Source organism: Aquarana catesbeiana, linkage group LG03 (genome assembly GCF_042186555.1).
Source record: "Aquarana catesbeiana isolate 2022-GZ linkage group LG03, ASM4218655v1, whole genome shotgun sequence".
Taxonomy (NCBI): Eukaryota; Metazoa; Chordata; class Amphibia; order Anura; family Ranidae; genus Aquarana; species Aquarana catesbeiana.
In genome coordinates this window covers 676,823,330-676,836,377 of record NC_133326.1, presented here as the reverse complement: position 1 = coordinate 676,836,377, position 13,048 = coordinate 676,823,330, and the positions used below count along the sequence as shown (strand labels likewise).

At 43.1% G+C, this 13,048-nt stretch overlaps 1 non-coding gene across 1 annotated transcript; it reads left to right on the top strand.

Annotated features, from left to right (window-relative positions):
* Positions 1-10,247: 10,247 nt before the first annotated feature.
* On the top strand, positions 10,248-10,379 carry LOC141135747 (U8 small nucleolar RNA). The gene has a single exon (XR_012243605.1). It is a non-coding gene; the product is annotated as a U8 small nucleolar RNA (small nucleolar RNA).
* Positions 10,380-13,048: the final 2,669 nt, after the last annotated feature.

Sequence of the window (13,048 nt, the reverse complement as noted above, 5' to 3'; positions counted from 1 at the left end):
AGTAAACAGGAGATCCTGAGTTTGAATCTCAGCAGTGTCTGCCTTTTCTTGAAGGGTTAATTCCCCTTTGCACAAAAAAGTGCCTATACAGTTATAGGGGCCACAAGACTGCACTGCTATGAATAATGCAGCTGCTATTACTTCATGCTATTTTCACTCTTCTAGAAGCCTGACTGAAAAAGTCCCATAGCCGGCGTTTTCCTTTCCTGTCCATAATGCTATGATGCTTTAGCCGATGCGCCAGCCATTAACCTGTTCAGATGACGGCTACAGTGCGGATCTGGTTTGCCAGGAGGCCATCTATTGACGTCCTCCCATTTCAAAGCTGGCCACGCCCCCCTGAAGGGGGCGCGCGGAGTGTGTTGTGATCACCCAAGTCAATGAGACTCGGGTCATCACAGATCCGAGTAAGGGGCCAATCCCGGCCCGTTACCACGTTATCAGCTGTCAGCCAATGACAGCTGATCACGTGATGTAAAAAGAGACTCGGCAATCTTTTTTTTTTCTTCTCACGCTGTCAGCCGATCTCCGGCTTCTGTTTGCAGGGACATCGGTCCCCGAAGAGGAAGAGCCTCTGTGCCCACCAGTACCGCCTGCCAATGCCAGCAATCAGTGCCACGAATCAGTGCCCACCAATCAGTGCCCGCAGTACATCAGTGCCACCTATCAGTGCCCACAAGTGCCACCTAACAATGCCCACCAGTGGTGCCAATCAGTGCCTCATCAGTGCCACCTAGCAGTGCTGCCTATCAGTGTCACCTACCAGTGCCCATCACTGCCACCCATCAGTGCCAGCTATCAGTGCCAGCTATCAGTGCCTGCTATTAGTGTCTGTCAGTGCCACCTATCAATGCCCTTCAGTGCCGCCCATCAGTGCCACCCATCAGGGGATAAGGAAAGGTAGGTTAATTGTAATTAATTCTTCCCCTATTCCTTTATGTGTGTCTACAATTCATTCTGATCTCTTAATATCTCTATTTGTATGCACTCAGAGCAACAGGAATTGTTCATTATTATCAAGGATCTAAATCACTACTCTTTGTGTTTTTCTTGTTAGTGTTCATATGTATTTATTCTACTATAGTGCAGCTATATAGAAAAAAAAAGAGAAAATAACTCACATCCATTTAATAGTGATAACCCCGCTTGGCTTGTTTTTAACACACACCCACAGTGTTTACAATCAAAACAATAAATGATTAATAATAAACAGTTTTTGTGTCAGAGACCTGGAGACAAAAACAGCAGTCATAGGGGATCCTCCAACTGTTGTCCACTCAGCCTGGAATGGAGCTTCTCACAAGCAGAAACTGAGGCGTGGCTTTGGAACTCAGTGTCAGCCTATATACTCTACACTTTGGTTAACAAATAACTGGCACTTTTGATAAACAAACATGTTGGACCTTTATGCAAACTTTTTGATTTAATTCATTGAATGTATACTCGGCATGTGTGTGTAAAATTTTTGGTGCACTATTATTCTATAAAGCACCACGGCACAATAATCGTATAAATATTGTTTGTAGGTGTGGAAACACATGTCAGTGCAGGCAGCAGGCTATATTCACACCCATTTATTGTTTGGATATTTGAGAAAAGGGTATTTTGCTTATTATTATTAGTTCTCATATGAATACTGCCATGTGGTTGTCAGGAATCTACATGGCAGCATACGGTTTATTGGTTGGTGGGAGGGTCAGATCTGCCGTTGAAATATATCAGTAAAGTTTAATTAAAGTTAAATATTGACATAATTTAAAAACAAAGTTGTGTTAGGGTTCATGCTTGTAACCAGCTTAGATATAAAAACTCCAGAGTTCAGAGTTCTAAAAAAAAAAAAATATATATATATATATATATATATATATACCGTATTTATCGGCGTATAACACGCACTTTTTTCCCCTTAAAATCAGGGGAAAATCGCGGGTGCGTGTTATACGCCGATCCCCTGCGATCCTGACCTGTCAGAACAAAAAAATCGCTGACCGCGATTTGAAAATGGCGCCGCCGGTGCCGAAATACACAGTGCCGGTCCTCGGCTCTTCTCGGCGGCTTTCGGTTTCACTCGAGCGCCGCCCGAACCTAGCCGAGTATACTCGGCTAGTTTCGGATAGCTCCGCTCACCGTCCGAGTGGAGCCGAAAGTAAACGAGAGCCGCCGAGAAGAGCCGAGGACTGGCTCTGTGTATTTCGGCGCCGGCGGCGCCATTTTCAAATCGCGGTCGGCGATTTTGAAGCTCAGAGGCTTCAGCAAGACTGCACTGGGGCAAGGCTGGACTGGGGCAAGGCTGCACTGGACACTGGGGAAGGCTGCACTGACATGGCTGCACTGACATGGCTGCACTGGCAAGGCTGCACTGACATGGCTGCACTAGCAAGGCTGCACTGACATGGCTGCACTAGCAAGGCTGCACTGACATGGCTGCACTAGCAAGGCTGCACTGACATGGCTGCACTAGCAAGGCTGCACTGACATGGCTGCACTGACATGGCTGCACTGACAAGGCTGCACTGGGGCAAGGCTTTACTGAGAAGGCTGCAATGATGGGCATTTAAATGTAAGTTTTTTTCCCTTCAAGTTCCCTCCTAAAAGTTTTTTTTCCTTAAAATTCCTTCCTAAATTGAGGTGCGTGTTATACGCCGGTGCGTGTTATACGCCGATAAATACGCTACATATATACATATATATGAACCTTACTATTAACATTTTGCATTTATTGGAAAGGGCATTATGAGCCAAAATCTTGGGAGTTATATGAACACATATAATTTAAAAATATATAGATGCATACTGTATGCACTAGATTAATTAGACAGAGGAAAACAATGATACCTCTACCTGTGTCGGATGCTGTCTGTGGTTTAGTAGGTAAAGTATCTGTCTAGGCAACAGGGGATCCAGAGTTCAAATCTCAGTAGTGCCTAGTACTTATTTACTAAATATACTCATATTTGGTCTCTAGCCATCTAAACTACCCTGTTTCCCCAAAACTAAGACCTAGCATGATGGTCGGTGATGGCTGCAATATAAGCCCAACCCCCCAAAGAAGCCCTAGTTAAAGTCCTTGCAGGGCTTATTTTCGGGGAAACAGGGTAGGGCTTATTTGGGGGGTAGGGCTTATATTGCAGCCATCAACGACAATCACGCTAGGTCTTAATTTCGGGGAAACAGGGTAGTTATTTACTCCAGCAATATTTACCTCAGATCCCACTTCATGGCTGGTGAAAAGCCTTTTAAAAAAAAATTCCAGGCCCATCAGTAGGCTCCTTGCAAGATCCCCTTAATTGTTAAGTTCTCCATCCCCTATGTTAAACTTCTGCAAAAAAACAAAAACAAAAAAACATCCGTATAGGGAGAAAAATGTAAGTTAAAATAAATACCTCCCCACCCAGTTTCTGTATTGCAGGGCGGTGACGTCAGCATCCTTTGAGAAATATCATGGTGAATTATGAGTAGTCCAAATCCACACTTACACCATGAGACGTGTTTTATAATTTTTTATTTTTTTTTATAAAGGACTTTATCAAGTTTGTTGTGTGTTTCTTTACTACTTTTTTATTTGCCCATGCCCTCCTGAGCATGGAGTTCACCAGAGTTTAATAGGTTGCCACTGAAGACCTCTTCAACTCCTCCATGGCGACATCACGGAGCTGGTGGATGTTAGAGACCTTGCGCTCCTCCACCTTCCGTTTGAGGATGCCCCACAGATGCTCAATAATGTTTAGGTCTAGAGACATGCTTGACCAGTACATCATCTTTACCCTCAGCTTCTTTAGCAAGGCAGTGGTCGTCTTGGAGGTGTGTTTGGGGTCGTTATCATGTTGGAATACTGGCCTGTGGCCCAGTCTCCGAAGGGAGGGGATCATGCTCTGCTTCAGTATGTCACAGTACATGTTGGCATTCATGGTTCCCTCAATGAACTGTAGCTCCCCAGTGCACTTGTGCAGCCCCAGACCATGACACTCCCATCACTATGCTTGACTGTAGGCAAGACACACTTGTCTTTGTACTCCTCACCTGGTTGCCACCACACACGCCTGGTCTTGGCCACTGTGCTGCAGCTCAGTTTCAGGGTCTTGGCAATCTTCTTATATCCTAGGCCATCTTTATGTAGAGCAACAATTCTTTTCTCTGATCCTCAGAGAGTTCTTTGTCATGAGGTGCCATGTTGAACTTCTAGTGACCAGTATGAGAGAGTGAGAGTGATAACACCAAATTTAACACACCTGCTCCCCATTCACACCTGAGACCTTGTAACACTAATGAGTCACATGACACCGGGGAGGGACAGTGGCTAATTGGGCCCAATTTGGACATTTTCACTTAGGTGTGTACTCACTTTTGTTGCCAGCGGTTTAGACATGAATAGCTAAGCAAAATCCAGCCTGCACAAGGTGCTGTGGCTTACTTGGTTAAAGTGCCTGTCTAGTAAACAGGAGATCCTGAGTTCGAATCTCAGCAGTGACCGCTTTTTTTGAATGGTTAGTTTGCAGAAGAAAAACTGGCGATAGGAAACCAGTAGATAAAAACAAATTGTGTTGAAAATATTTGAATAATATACTTGCTTTAGATGTAGGCCATTTTCGCCTTCATGAAAAACTCGAATAGTTGGTGTCATCCCATCCTGTAACATTGCTAGAATGTTGTTATGATGCTTCAGAAGACCCTCCAGCTATTGATGCTTCCCTCCGACATCACAAGAGCATGCTCTCTCTCTCTCAGGTCGGAGCTGAATGGCATGCATAGTAGTGCTAGACATACAACTACTTTACATGACGGCTTCCTTGCTGTCAATGGGTGCAAAGGAAGTAGCAGGTGCCAACCTCCTTAGCAACCAGTGTTGTCCAACTATTCCATTCATTTATTTGCCAACAATCCCCAGCCACGTTAAGAAAGGAGTGGGGTTAGTATGACAATACTGACCAAATATGGCGACATGGCCACATGATAAAGGAGCTTCTGAAAGGTGGCAAGGGTGTGTCCATCATCGCTACCCAGCTGATGGTGTTCTTTGCTCGCAACTGCATCTGCAGGACTTTGATCAAACAGTAGACTGTGGTGGAAGCTCCATGTTCTGTTTTTTCCTCCTGCCTTCTTAGAAGTCCTTTCATATGGGTCAAATTTGACAGCTCCATTCCCTTATAATTGGGATACTCTTGGTATTATTTGGGGCTACATGAGGTTAAGCCAGGCTTGTCTAAGCCAAAGACCGTCCACAAGTTGATCAGAGACAAGAGCATTGTGAAATCTGTTCCTGGCCTACCTCTAGCCACTTGCAAGGTGGTCTGGATGAATGTGTCTTCAAAGAGACTCACCAACAGGCACAAAGATCTGACATTGATGGGGATCCAAGAGGGGGTTGCCTCTAAGGACATTTATGTATGCCAGAAACCTGTGCAGATACAGGCACTGCCCCATTTACATCATCCATGAGGAAACTGCTTTCCATGTTTTGTGGGAGTGCTTTGAATGACAACTGCATGGTCATGCAACACTGTACCCATATGACATTTTTATTATTTTTTGAAACAGATAGAGCTTTCTTTTGGTGGTATTTATTCTCAACTGGGTTTTTTTATTTTTTGCTAAACAAACAAAAAAAAGACTGAAAATTTTGAAAAAAACATTTTTCTTAGTCTCTGTTAATTTTTTTTTCCAAATGTAGTGAAGTTCCGGATCTCTAGAGGCCTAATTGTGACCTCCTTGTTGGTAGAGTGGGTTACAAGGCATGGTGGGTGTAATACAAGCTGAAGCGATGGGCGCCAGACACTTTTTGAATGTAAAGAGGTTCTCCTTGCACGCTACAGTTGCTCACTGGAGATCTTCACTCACTGAGCTCCCGGTCTCTCATTAGACTCGAAGAGCCAATTGCCACTGGATCCCCCGAGCTCTTCCACTTCCATTACTCAGTATCTTCCTCAAGTGTCACCCCCGCTTCCCTGCTGGGTCCCTAACTTGGCACTCACAGATACTCTTCACGTGTCACCCCTGCTGACCCACTAGGTCCCTGGCTTGGCACTCACTGATGCTCCTCAAGTGTCACCTCTGCTGTCCCGCTGGGTCCCTGACTTGGCACTTGCTGAAGTTTTCCCTATTCTTCACCGTCACCGGTTGATGAGAAGACTGCTCTGGTACTGGCTCCAGCTTACTCACAGTGGTCTCCGGTAACAAGATGGATGGTCACTTAGTGGTGACAGCTTCCCCTCTACCTCCAACCACAACTGATTCCCCGTCTAGCAGAACCGTTACTCTCGGTTGGACTCCGATCCTGCAGTCCCAACCCTGCGCTGCTTCTCCTTCTTCTGGATAGGCCTCAGACAGCCTAGCAGCCAGATGTCCCTAGGATAGGCCTCAGGCTTCTGGCCTAGCAGCCTGGGGCACGTCCACCCAGACAGCCGTCTAGGTGGCACAGAACCCCAATCACCTGACTCCACCTAAATAAATAGGCTCTCCCAGCAGGCCAAGGGACTAAAGAAAACCCCTGCCAATTGGCTGAGACACCCCATACATTCATAACCTGACCTTGCTAAGCCCTTGTCTATCTAATGTCACCAGCATAACGCCACTTAGTGACAGAAGAGAGAAGGTGCAGCAAGTCCAGAACTAGAGAGGAATCAGTGGATCTACTAACAATTAACCAGGGCAACTACTGCCTGGCAAACTAAACTTATTTAGCAACCCTGCCTAAACACCAGGGTGGTACACAAATAAGTATTTTTTCTTCTTCGATGATGTGCACTGATAGGCTGCACTGATGGGCACTGATGAGGCTGCATTGATGTGGTGGTACTAAAGGGCACTGATAGGCGGCACGGATGAGGCTGCATTGATGAGGCAGCACTGATGGGCACTGATGAAACTCCACTGATAGGTCTGCACTGGTTATCAGTGTAAACAATGTGCTGACAGGTTTTCCGGTTATCGGCACACCTTTCCTCTCACAGACACAGTGAGTAAGGAAAGGACTGCTGATAAGCATAAAATCTGTTTACGTGTAATCTGCTGTGATTGGACACAGCTGATCACATGGTAAAGGGCGGCATTGATTGGCCCTTTACTCTGATTTGTGATCAGCTATGTTCAAAGGATACAGCGTTCACAGAGCCCGCCCAAAGCGCAGCCCAGGGGGGTGGGGTTCTGGCCGGTCGTCTATGGATGCTCTCCCAGAACTATAGTACTATTTTGTAACCCTCGTTTGGCCATAGCGTGATACTAAAGTGGTTATAGACACTTTGTGGTGGGCGAGAAAGCGTCTCATCCACCGGAGGGAGACATACCTGCCAACTTTTTTTGAGATGGGAGCAAGGGACACCTATTAGCAAAAATAGACAGAGGACATCCGAAACATGAAAATAAGACTGAAAATCTTAATGTGAAAAAACACGAGGGTTTACAACCCCTTTAATGTAATCAGATAGCAGTGCTGATGTCCACAACTAGACACCTTACGGACCCCCCCGCCGACTAGCTACACGGGCCTAGTAACTACTCCATCTTGCCGTAGTACCATAAATACAATGTATATATATATATAAAGATATGCCGCAATGCTATGTTAGCAATTGATCTCAGGACGATGCTGTGGAGCGGACATACTACCTCACCCCAGCTATAAAAACCAACGTATGCTAAACAAATTAGTCTAAAGAACTCATGAATGGTAACAAGTATATTATGCTAATCAAATATCAATTCATGAAATACCTAAAAAAAAATTCCTGAATATTACACATGTATATAGCACATATGCTAACCAAATAAAGGTAAATACCATATAAAATTACAGAAATGAATTCACTTATGTGATTTTGCATGTGAGTAATCTATACACTATAGTATTATATTGCACTATTGACACTTTACTCATCCATTGCTGTATAAAAAGTGTTTATATTGTTTAGATAGCATGGCAATCCTTTTAGAAATGTATGCCCTATACACACACACGTGTATATGGGACGTGATTATTGCCTGCAGCTGTCCGTATAGTTTTATTTACAAGTGGTAGCTCGCAAGAGTTTCTCTAATTTTAGTTATTATTACTATTAGTTAGCTAGTTTTTATTTCGGATTTTCAAATTTTCGTTCTTATTTTCTGATTTTCGCTCTTTTGAATTTTTTCGAAATTTTCATTCTTACTTTCGGATTTTCATTCTAATTTTCGGATTTTCAAATTTACGAATTTTCGGAAAACAATGTTAACCACTTATCTACTGGGCACTTTCACCCCCTTTCCTGCCCAGGCCATTTTACAGCTCTCAGCGCTGTCGCACTTTGAATGACAATTGCGCGGTCATGCTACACTGTACCCATGTGAAGTTTTTACCATTTTTTTTACACACAAATAGAGCTTTATTTTGGTGGTATTTAATCACTGCTGGGATTTTTATTTTTTCCTAAAAAAAAAAAAAAAGACCGAACATGTTGAAAAAAAAACAACTTTTTCTTAGTTTCTGTCAGTAAAGTTTGTAAATAAGTAAATTTTCTCCTTCACTAATGTGCACTGATGAGGCAGCACTAACAGGCTGCATTGATGGGCACTGATAAGGTGGCACTTATGGGCACTGTTTAGGTGGCATTGATGAGGAGGCACTAATATTCTGCACTTATGGGCACTGATAGGCAGTACTGATGAGTAGCACTGGTGGGCATTGATAGGTGGCACTGGTAGGCACTGATACATACCTCCCAACATTTTGAGATGGGAATGAGGGACACCTACTAACAAACATATGTAGGCATAGGACACGCCCCTGCCACACCCCCTTAAAGGAGAATTAACCAAAAAAAAAGGGTTAATTAAATCCACAAGTGCTTTTTTTACCACTACTATTCCTTTATATTGGCTTTTAAAATGTACAAATGCAGCAATTTAGAAATTGGGTGAAAGGTTTAGCACTGGGTAACAATTTTTGAAAGATAAAAAGTACAGTTTATACACAACTATATAGATCAGACCAAAATTAGGGACAAATGAGGAGGAAGGAGGGACAGAGGGACATTGCTCCAAATCAGGGACAGTCCCTCCAAATCAGGGACAGTTGGGAGCTATGCTGATAGGTGGTACTGACGAGCCCTGATAGCCGGGAACTGGTGGGCACTGATAGGCGGCATGGATAAGCAGCACTAATGGGCATTAATGGGTGGTACTGATGGGCGGCAAGTGGTTAAATGGGTTTTCATTTACTCAGATATTTTCGAATGAACAAATTTGTTCGACTATCGTCGAAAAAAACGAATTTTGGAACGAAACAAATTGCACATGTCTAATAAACAAAAAAAGTAGTCACCTGTATTGCTATCATGCAACTTTGACTATTATTGCTTTTGCCATAGCTCCCAACTGTCCCTGATTTGTCACTCTGTCCCTCATTCCTCCTCATTTGCCCCTCATTTTGGTCTGATCTATATAGTTGTAAATAAAATGCCCTTTTTATCTATCAAAAAGTGTTTCCCAGCGCTAAACCTTTCATCCCATTCCTAAATTGCTGCATTTGTAAATTCCAAAAACCAATATAAAGGAATAGTAGTGGTAAAAAAAAAGCACATGTGGGTTTAAACAATCTTGTTTTCTTGTACAATTCTCCTTTAAGGGGGCGTGGCAAGGGGTGTGTCCTACGCCTGCATAATTTTGCTGTTAGGTGAACCCTCATTCCAGTCTCAAAAAGTTGGGAGGTGTGCTTTTCCTATTATTGCTGGTCTTCCGGTGCCACCTGCTGACAGTTCCTGTTACACTGCGGAGCTCCTTGGCCTGTATTGCTTATTAACGTAATGTTCATTTTTAATAAAGAAATTACTGGGGCAACTGTGTGACTTTCTACACAAATGTCAGTAAAAAAAAAACCACACACAATTGTGCTCTGATGTCAAATGATTCATAACGTTGTAATCTTCCTATCTGGGGAAAAGAAAAAAAAAGTCACGCTGCCAATTACTAAGATGGCCACCACTGCAGACAGCTAAGCAATGATGCTCTTCCGTAATTTGGCCGCCTCCTCCTTTATGTCACTTCCTGTATGCAAATATCACACAGGAATCATGGGAAAGGAATCCTGGGTCATTTATATTAGATTTTGTAGATTTTTTTAATTGTATTGTATTAAAAAGAATATAGTAAAAATTAAAAAAAATAAATTTGTAATTTTGGAAAATAAAATAAATCATAGAGCCGAGCAGTAATAATCTCTCCCTGAGCTGAGTGAGGATGTCATAATATTGGGTCTTATGTGAGATTGTTACATTGTATTGTCAGTGAGGTTAATCCTTACCTGTTCCTCCTTATGGAGAAACAGAAATGATGAATGGAGGAGGATGAGTGCTGATTACACGATCTCCCCCACTGCCCTGAATGACAACTCAGGGTGGTGCGATTCTGACACCAATCACTGGCAATCACCATCTTTATTGGTTAAAAAATAGAGCAAGACTGGATTCACACCAATACAACGCAGGCAATTCTTGTGTGAGTTCCCAAATCTCTATCTGAACTACATCTATATATTTTAATCAATATAAAGTTGACGCCCACAAATTGGTATGCAGAACGCAGTGCGAACTGTGAAATCGGATGGGATTGAATCGCATTGTGAAAATCAGATTCCAGTGTGGACAAAAAAAAAGGGTCCTGCACCATTTTTGATGCGATTCGAGTTCAGCCATATAAACAGTAGTAGCTTTGAGTAAGCACTTGGTGTAAGTGCGAAACGCGTCAGCCACTCCACAGTCGTATTTTGTGTACCCTATGATCCTGTATTTTTGAATAAAAAGACGGATTTATCCATTCCTGTGTGCGGCTGTCCAGGTCTTCTTGTTCTCTTCTACATATAAACAGTATGTCTGAATTTGCATCACATGTGACGTGCACAGCAATGTAGTGCGAACCACATGCGATGTCGCATAAGTGTTATTATTTTTATTTTTTTGCTATCTCTGCTGTTTGGGGGGAGGGGGGTGATTTCCCTTCCTATTCCACAGCTGGCATTGCACCACCAGTTTAACTTGCCATGCGACTTGACGATTTAAAGTCGCACCCCATGGCAGGTTGCCCCCCCATTTGCGGCAATGGAACCGGTCGAATTGCTGCGCCCCTTAAAAAAAGGTCCCTGCTCTGTTTTCCGTGCGATTTCCGTGCGATTTCAGTGCGACTGGCCTCGGCACCAGTTATGTGAAGCCGCACAGATATCAGCAAGGTGCACATGAAACTTTTGTATGCAGATCTGACCTTAATTACTATCAGCAGACACATATTATTTTTCTCACGTTTTGTATTTGTCAGCAATTATTTTGGGTTAACAGGCCAACCTATAAGGTTTTTTTTCTTGGTGTACTTATTTGCACTCATACATTTCTATTCTGTATTATTGTATGGTGTAGGTTTGGATTGTATGTATCTAGTTATTAGATTGGGAGGATATGATAGGCGCACCAACACATTTTATATTGATTCACAGCAATGGCATCACAGCACTAATTAGTTGGTTGCAGCTCACATTTCCTTCATTGGTTTATTATTACACTCAGGATCCACATCAGCGCTTTCGTTTTGCACATGAAATCGCACCACTTTGAAGTAGCGCAACTTCAAAACCGCACTGATGTGACGGCGCTATATAAGTACCTGGATTAAATAAATAAATAAGATGTGAACCAGGGCTAAGGGCTTGTTCACACCACAAAAAAAAAAAGTACTCTGGATCTGTTCCGGATGCGTTTCTGCATGCACATTCTGGTGCGTTTTTTATGCGTTTACGGGTGCATTCCAGATGCTTTTTTTTCCTTTTTACTGTACTGAGGTCTGGTGCATTTTTTGCTGCCTTTTTGATGTGTTCCAGCGCATTCTGGTGCGTTTTTGATTGTGTTTTACTGCGTTTCAGTACAGCCCAGGGCAGGTAAAATACAGCATGTTCTACTTTGTTTTCTGGAACTGACCACACTGGTGTGAACTACGCCATCGGAAACCATATAACCCTCTACACATGCGTTTTTGATGCAGAAAAAAAACCCACACTGGACTGTATGTGGTGTGAACCAGTGTTCTGCTGAGAAAGTTCCGCTCGGCGTATAAGTTCCCCCCTCTACTGCGCCTGCACAGTAGGTATCGGCGGAAATAGCCGAAGCAGAACAGCTGAAAATCAGCTGTACACGGTGCCTGTAAGAGGGCCCCTCGCGGGCTCGATTCGCTCGCCACGCTTCGGGCACGGCCTCGCTGCGCTCGGCACTTTTAGATTCCCCCTCTAGGTCCACTTGGATGGTGGGGAAGGAACCTGGACCCAGAGCGCAGGTGCCGTGTACAGCTGATTGAAGCATTTGAGCTTCGGCTATCTCCGGCGGCTGCTAGTAGTTGGTACTGCGCAGGCGCTGCCCCTGCGCAGTACAGGGGGGGAACTTATCCGCCGAGGGAACTTTCTCGGCAAGACACCGGCCCTAACAGAGGAAGTGAGGAGGGACTCCATGATTGTCACCTGAGCTGGTGTCCCCATTGGAAGATTTCTCAATTCCTGCTCTGGGGACAACTCAAAATGTGTTATTGGTAAACAGGACATATAGAGAGGGCAAATCTCTGTAACACCTAATCCCTCTCCACTCCATCCAAAAATGTAATCTATCTAATCTATCTATCTATCTTATCTATCTTATCTATCTTATCTATCTTATCTATCTTATCTATCTTATTTATTTATTTATTTATTTATTTCAGGTACTTATATAGCGCTGTCAATTTACGCAGCGCTTTACATATATATATTATACATTCACATCAGTCCCTATACCCTCAAGGAGCTTACAATCTAAGGTCCCTAACTCACATTCATACCTATATCTTATCTATCTTATCTATCTTATCTATCTATCTATCTATCTATCTATCTATCTATCTATCTATCTATCTATCTATCTATCTATCTATCTATCTAGCTATCTTATCTAGCTATCTATCTTATCTATCTATCTATCTATCTATCTATCTATCTATCTATCTATCTATCTATCTATCTATCTATCTATCTATCTATCTATCTATCTAATATTAGTAATATTGTTGCAAT